Here is an 8306-nt window from a genome sequence, read left to right on the forward strand (position 1 = left end):
GTAAGTCCCATGCGATAATATTTGGAGATAGGACCTTTGGAAGGTAATTAGGTTTACATGCAGTCCTGCTGGTGAGGCCCCCATGATGGGATTCTTGATTTTATAAGAAAAGGAAGGTAAACTAGAGCTGGTGCTGCCTCTCCTCCATGTGAGGACACAGGGCAGCTGTCTGCAAGCCAGAGAAGGTACCTTGATCACAAACTTCCCCATCTTCAGAACTGTGAGAAATAAAAGTCAGCTGTTTCAGCCACCCAGGCTATGGTATTTCATTACAGCAGCCCAAGCTTAGACACAGTATCATTTCAAAAGCACGACCTACACAGGATTACTAATAGATCCATTTTCAGTATATGATTAATTCCCTCTTTTCCAAATCTTGTGGTCATCTCTCCCTCTGGCCACTTAAAATGATCGTTAGTATTTGTTAATCATGTACCAAACGTATAGAGGAAAGACAGAATTCTAGTTGCACAGAGCTTGACACATAATCAGAGTCTTAAGAGAACATCTACTTTAGTTGTATCATGTTCTCCCTTGGAATACATGGGGAAAAATGTCTTTAGGAAGGAAAGATCGAAGGAGTCTGTTGGTAAAATGATATTCCAACCAGCCTCTTTTGGGAAGTCAGTTTTATAGATTCCATAGATTTAGAAGATTACCATTCTAAGGGCTCTGACTTGTATTAATTTTTCAGCTCAAGCATATAATTCTGTTGCTCTTCCAACTTGAAGCAAGCACAGAGATGAAAAAAATCACCAATTGATTGGTTTAAGCAGCAGGGAGTTCTCGGAGTGGCTCTGCTCCCAGAGGGTAACATTGTGTGACATTAGAAACAGAAAAATAGATAATAACAGGGATTTTAGATTAAAATATAAAGCTCACAGGGATCAGGAAATATAAGGGGAAAATGTGTGCCCACTCTATATCTTTTGCTAAAATGTCTCCTCAGTATCTATTTTGCCTGAGAACAAGGATAAGGGGCCAGAATGATGTTGCATATAAAGCACATTAAATAATATCGTAAATCTTTTGGGATGTGGATACTGCATGTGTTTTGCTTTCCAATTCTGCCTTGGGGATTGCTGAATTAGTCTGTCTTCTGAACAGACCCTTTTTAAAAAAAATCCTTTATATTGAGCTGTCATCTACCTGTCATGTCTTCCACCCATAGGTCTCATTTCAGCCTTCTGGAATCACTCAAAATATATCTAAAACACCTGCACATGCCTGCATTTGTGCATTTCAAGACAGTTATCATTCTCACAAACATCTCAAATGTCTCCTTGGGTCGTCTGCAGTAAATCATTTTCAAAATGTTAGAAAATTTTGTAGCATGTTTTTTTCTGTATTGCATTTCATGCAAATCAGCAAAGCAGTTTTTACTTTATACACACACACACACACACACACACACACACACTTGCTGAGGACACAAGTAAAAATGTTCCCTTTTATTCAAGATGATGATAATAATATTAATATTAGTAGTAGGATGACCAAGTGTTCTAGTTTGTGTGGAACTGAGGAGGTTCTCAGGATAATGAACTTTCAGTTTTAAGGCAAGGACAGTCCTAGACAAACCATCCTAGTTTGCCTGGAACTCTAGGAATTACTGGGACATAGGATCTTCCATGCAAATGCAAAAGAAAATCTCAGGCAAACTTGGAGGAGTTAGTCTCCCTAATTAGCAGGTGTCATTTATTGATTGCTCACAGTGTGGCAAATGTTGTGCTGGGTTCCCTACATGTGCGCTCTGCAACCTTTTCATCAACCATAAAACGCAAGAATTGAAAAATGGCTAGCCATCTGCCACTGTTCATGTGCCCAAGTCCATAGTAGAAAACTGTGGCTGGGAAGTGAATGCACAGACAAGGACTCCTTTTCCTGGCCTCCTTGCTTCTGGGTGTGATATGTGACAATGTGACAATGTGTCACAAACAGAATTAGAGAAGTGGTATGCACCACAATTGGGCCAAAGCTCTTAAGAATTGAGGCTACTGTCATCATTCCTTCTTTTTCCTCCCACTGGCTGGATGCAGAGACTCTGGGTGTTAGTGGAGCCGCAAGATCCAAGGAGACTGCCTGTCCACAGGATCACCTTGGATGGTTACATTGAGAGAGAAATGTAAACTATTGCATTAAGATATTGAAATATTGAGGTTTATTTGTTACAGTTGCTAACATATTGACAAATTTAGCAGTTATTCACATTGTATCAGGAAACTCTAAGTCAGAAGGGTTACATTATGTGTCCCAGGCCAGGCACCTAATCAGATACAAGCCCAGTAAACCTGTGCTTTTCTCAAACCCACTATCTTACCTCTCATGGACTGAAAGTGATAAAGTCGTTTATCCACATTGTCTCAGGCCAGCTGTACTTTGAATCCCCAGATTTCTTTGACTCTAGATTCTACAAACACTTTCCATTACAAATAGAAACGACTTGAACCAAATGTCTTCCTTAGTCTGAGATTTTGCACTTTTAAACAATGGCTCAAGAAAATTATATAATAAACTTTAAGGCTATATCTCCACTGATCTTCATTAGTTTTAATATACAACTTTAATAGAATGCATTGTGGTAAGAGACATGCTGGTTGCCTTCTAAGATTTCATTCTAACTGATTTCTCTACTTCCTTTACAGTTTTGTTATGTTATTTTGTAGTTCCTTTATATATAATATGAGGATCCTATACAAATAAATGCCATTATTTGCACCCAGAAACTAAAGGAAGTAATTGAACATTTCATTTCCGTCAGGTACAAGAACACTAGCTAAAGGTGTAAAGCAGTTCTTCACTTGAAGGTTCTCAAACTTTTCTAAATTAACATTAAAATATATTGCGATTTTCCCAATTGCGTGTGTGTTTGTGTGTGTGTATGTGTTTGTGTGTGTGTGTGTGTGTGTGTGTCTGTTCTTGCACTGCTATAAAGAAATACCTGAGACTGGATAAGTTATCAAGGAAAGAGGTTCAATTGCATCATGGTTCTGCAGGCTGTACAGGAAGCATGGCAGCATCTGCTTCTGAGGAGGCCTCCAGAAGGCTCCCAATCATGGCAGAAGGCAAAGGGGGAGTGGACTGGCTCACATGGTGGGAGTAGGAGCAAAAGAGAGGGCAGGGAAGTGCAACACATTTTTAAAAAACCAAATCTCACAGGAGAACTCACTGAAGTGAGGACAGCACCAAGGTGGATGGTGTTAAACCATGAGAAACCATCCTCATCATCCAATCACCTCCTGCCAGGCTCCACCTCCAACACCGGGGATTATAATTTCACAGGAGGTTTGGATGCTGTGATGGTTAATATTGAGTGTCAACTTGATTGCGTCGAAGGATGCAAAGTATTGATCCTGGGTGTGTCTGTGAGGGTGTTGCCAAAGGAGATTAACATTTGAGTCAGTGGGCTGGGAAAAGCAGACCCACCCTTAATCTGGGTGACCACCATCTAATTAGTTGCCAGCACAGCTAGGATATAAAGCAGGTAGAAAAACGTGAAAAGGCTAGACTGGCCTAGCCTCCCAGATTACATCTTTCTCCCGTGTTGGATCCTTCCTGACCTTAAACATTGGACTCCATGTTCTTCAGTTTTAGGACTTGGAATGGGGCTCCTTGCCCCTCAGTTTGCAGATGGCCTATTGTGGGACCTTGTGATTGTGTGAGTTAATACTTAATAAACTCTCCTTCATATTTATATATATGTATGTGTGTATATATATATGTGTGTGTGTGTGTGTGTATATATGTGTGTGTGTGTGTGTGTGTGTGTGTGTATATATATATATATATATATATATATATCTTTATTAGTTGTGTCACTCTAGAGAACCCTGACTAATAGAGGTGGGGACACAGATCCAAACCATATCACTGTGTGTGGCAAAGCACAGGTGAATATCTTTATATATATAGGTATCTCCTACTTGTGTGGCTTATTTATGTCATTGCTTGTAGGTATGAGTGGCATTAGATAAAAGAACTCAATCTAGTCATACCTTCTGAGATTCATAGTTTGGAAGAATCAATAGACAAAAATATTAATCTTTCTCAGTTTTTTTTAAGCACTTGATACTCCCTTTAAGAAAAAAATAAGCCTCTTGCTTACTTTTTAGGTCACTGTACTCTATTGAATGCTTCTTTCTTTCAATAATATTTAATGTTTTCCTTAGCACTTGCTTGTAATTGTTCTTCTTCGCACCTCCTGAATAGTAATGATAGTTACTATTTCTGAGGGCAATATACAGGCTGCATGATAATCTCATTTAGGCATCCTACAACCTTCAAATGTAGATTTCATAATCTCCATTTTACAAATAAGTAACTTAGGCAAGGGGAGGTTAAGCAAAGTGGAGATAACACATAGCTTGTGCACAACAGAAATAGGATTTGGATTTAGATCTTTGTAACTCAAAGCCCATACCCTTAGGCAGTAAAGAAGAGCCTTTTAGAAATTTTGATGGTAAATCTATCAATGCTGTGTTAGTCACATCTGAATCCCCCTCAGCTTTAGCTAAGGAACTGGGCAAGCTGATCATAGGTAAAGGGGAATGGTTAGACTGATGAGTGGAAGGATGCACAGATGAATACACTGTCAATTGTCTAGATGTAATGGTCAAAATTGTGTTTAGCTGGTGGAAACAATAGGAGGAGTGACACCTTAAACTCTAAAAGTCACTAATAAAGAGATTTTTTGTAAGATAATATTTAATAATTTAAGATTATAGCATATAATTCCAAATTTTACCTAACTCTGTTGTTTCTTTTTTGTGACATTTTTCTTGGTTTTCTATATATAGTTCAGCCAAGGATCAGATGAAATCCTTTTTGATGTAAAAATTTAAGTAAATGTTCATGAAATATTAATTTTCATATATTGTCACATAAAAATGTTGGTTTAAAAAACATCTAACTTTGCCATTGCTCTAATAATTATTAAATAACAATGGAAAGGAAGCTTCTGATTGCAAATTTATGTATTGAGATGTGTAAATGACCAGTTTTTTGGCTGAAGTGAAGTTGATTAGAACTGAAATCAGAACTATGTGTTTGGCTTAAACTAACATTTTTTTTCTTAACCTATCATCTCTCATGGTTTTATAGTATACTCGAGGTAAATTACTTTAGGAAACCTATGTGAGATGCTATAGGTATCCTAAAATTAGAGTGACAATATGAAAAATGCTTCTACTCGTTAAAATAAAAGAATTGTCTCTAAAAAGTTAAGAGCTCTGCAACTCACTGAGTTTATGTTGTAACAGTATTCTGCATGGAAAAAACAAACCTAACTAAACATAGAAAAGTTGAGATACAGTAAGGGTGGAAAACAAGAGATACTCTGGAGAGTGAAACATTGTATATATGCTGGAGATCAGAATTCACATGTAATTCACAGTCAGTTTTCCCCCAACACTTACTCCACAGTCCTTTGACATTTAAACTGTAGGCTACACAGAAAGCCTGCCTGCGGAAACCAAGAAGCCTGAAAAGGGAGCTCATCCAATGGCCAGTGGCAGATGGAATTAGAAATGGAGATATTTTGTGATTATTATAAAACAGAATGGGAAACGTAAAATTGAACTGGCTCAAGCCTATGCTGAAAACCAAAGGCAAAGAAATATCTACTGAGCGTATTTCTTGCCAACTTATTTTGGTGATAGGTGGAACTGTAATAAGTCAAGGATATTTTTCTACAGATTCCTGTATTTGTAACTAAATCAACATGTAGTATTTTATAATTTTCCCATGTGATGCCAGAGATTTTGAAAAAATAGACATTTAAAATTTTTTTTGCCCTTGTCATTCATCAACAGTTATTTGGTTTGGTTTGCTTTGGTCAGTTGGCCTTATATTAGAAAGTGTCATGGCAGAAAAACAACATACCAATCCAAGTAAAATGTATTTCTAATACGTATTCCTTAAAATCATTATGTTGTTTATGAAAGTAAAAGTAATTGATTCATGTGGGATTCACTATTAAACTTAGTACAAATTTAGACTCAAATGAATTGTTTTTCAGTTCTTATTATAGAAATGCACTATATAGTTTTTGAAATAAATCCCTAAGCTTTTCATGAGGATGTTATCAGAGAAAGTCAATAAAAGATAAGTAGATAATCATTAATATCATCAAAGGTTTCAAGTAGTATAAAGAATACAAAGAATAGCTAAATATGGGATATCACATAATATTAATATTTAGTTGGCTATATAATGATTTCATATTTGATAATAGCAATGTCAATATACCTGAAATCAAATTTATTCCTGTTTACCTCATTTTGTGAAACTAAAATTGTTATGTAAAATTGAGTTTAGAAATCACTTTTAGAAAACTATCAGGGCACTATTGTGTTATCACAATTGTAAAGCTTTTATCTTGAGTACTCCTAATCATGGAGTTTAAATACGGAAATTTATTATGGAGTACTAATACTTCTTATCTTGGGAAAGGCAAGGCTTTGCAACTATTTGGAATTAAATCTTGAACCTGATATCCTCAAGATCTATGATATTAGAAGTGAAGAAAATAATGACAAAGATAGATGTAATAAAAATTTAGGCGTTTATATGCATTGTTTGTGATAGTCTTGAGAGATAGATATTTTAAATTTTCATTTTGTAAGTACAGAAACTGTACGTCATAGTGGTTCAGTGACTTATAAAACTTTGCTCTTCTAATAAGTGCATGGCTGGGATTAGAACCCAATTGTGTCTGGTTTATAAAGCCACTGTTTTTTTGTTTTTTTTTTGTTTTTTTTTACTAAGTAAGGATGTCGTGCCAAAGAAAGATGCTGTTGGACCTCCAAATTTAACCAAAATAAATTACAAGCATATGATTACAATGGATGTTTCTTTGCTCTGGGTATACATTAGTAGTTTTAGCTAATTAGACTGTTAATTTTTGTGCTAACTAGGCACAATCAGGAAATATTTTAATATAAGTCAATTTTCTTGAGAAGTCTAACTCTTAGTATCCTTGAAGTCATCTTTGGTTAACTGATGGAGTAGAAAGTAGTAATTGGAGTTCAATCTGTCTGATTCCCAGAATCTGTTCTCTTCTAATAACCATGTTATAATGCCTTACAGTTAAATATGTGAAATATGAAGCCAAATTTTGTGGGTTACTATTGTTAAACTGTGACTTGAGATTCTCCAAGAGGCTTGCTGCTCCCAGATGTCATATGGTAGATGAAAGCAGGCAATTCTTTGTTCTGTTTTCTGTTTAGATTCAGCATCCATAGCTTTATTTCTTTGTGGTTCAACAATGACATTTTATTACAAGCTGTGTTCATTTATTTTATTGTTTCTTTGATCCATTTAATAGAATTTTGGCTATGCAATTACCAAAAACATAAGAAATTATAGACTGATTTTAGTTATTAATGAAGTGTGTAATTTCTACATTCCATTATTTTTGCATCCCTTGGGATTATAATTTTGTTTTATTTTGTAAACACTGTACACAAATATAAAATTTTCAGCTATACACAGATTGGTAGTATCTCATGTCTTCATTATCACTGGGAATCATATGGAATTTGTTTTGTAAAGATGCTCAACAGCCAATTACATTATAAGGGTAGGCAGTAAGGGACTTACTTTTTATTTCAGAGAAAGAACTTAATCACAAGACTTTCTGCCACGGGATGCAAAGTATTGGAAGGAGCATCACTCCCCACATTTAAAACAGAACAAAAAGAGTCAGAATAACTTTAAATGCACGACTTTTAAAAAGTCAGTTGGCAGAGCACCCAAATGACCCAAAAGTTTAAGGACAAATAAGGGAAATCGATTTGTGCACTTGCTCACTGGAGGTAAACACCACCTGACACTGACAAGAAGAGGTCAGCAAGAATAGTTGACAAATAGGTGAAAGCTGAATATGAGATTGCAGGACAGGGGACTATGGGAACTATTGTGGGCTGTAGACATTGGCAGAATCCAAATCTTCTTGCAAGAAATCCCATCAGGTTCACATATAAAAGACTGAAAAGAGTTCACGGAGATGTCATTGTGGGGCAGAGGGGACAGAATACACTGTCTTCTGAAGTGCATATGAAAATATAACCAAGATAGACCCTATCTAAACCACAAAATAAACTACAAAAATATTTAAAATAGGCCGGGTGCGGGGGCTCACACCTCTAATCCCGGCACTTTGGGAGGCCGAGGCGGGCGGATCACGAGGTCAGGAAGATCGAGACCATCCTGGCTAACACGGTGAAACCCCGTCTCTACTAAAAATACAAAAAATTAGCCGGGCACGGTGGCAGGGGCCTGTAGTCCCAGCTACTCGGGAGGCTGAG

This window comes from Hylobates moloch, unplaced genomic scaffold (assembly GCF_009828535.3).
Source record: "Hylobates moloch isolate HMO894 unplaced genomic scaffold, HMol_V3 SCAFFOLD_4, whole genome shotgun sequence".
In the NCBI taxonomy this organism is placed as follows: domain Eukaryota; kingdom Metazoa; phylum Chordata; class Mammalia; order Primates; family Hylobatidae; genus Hylobates; species Hylobates moloch.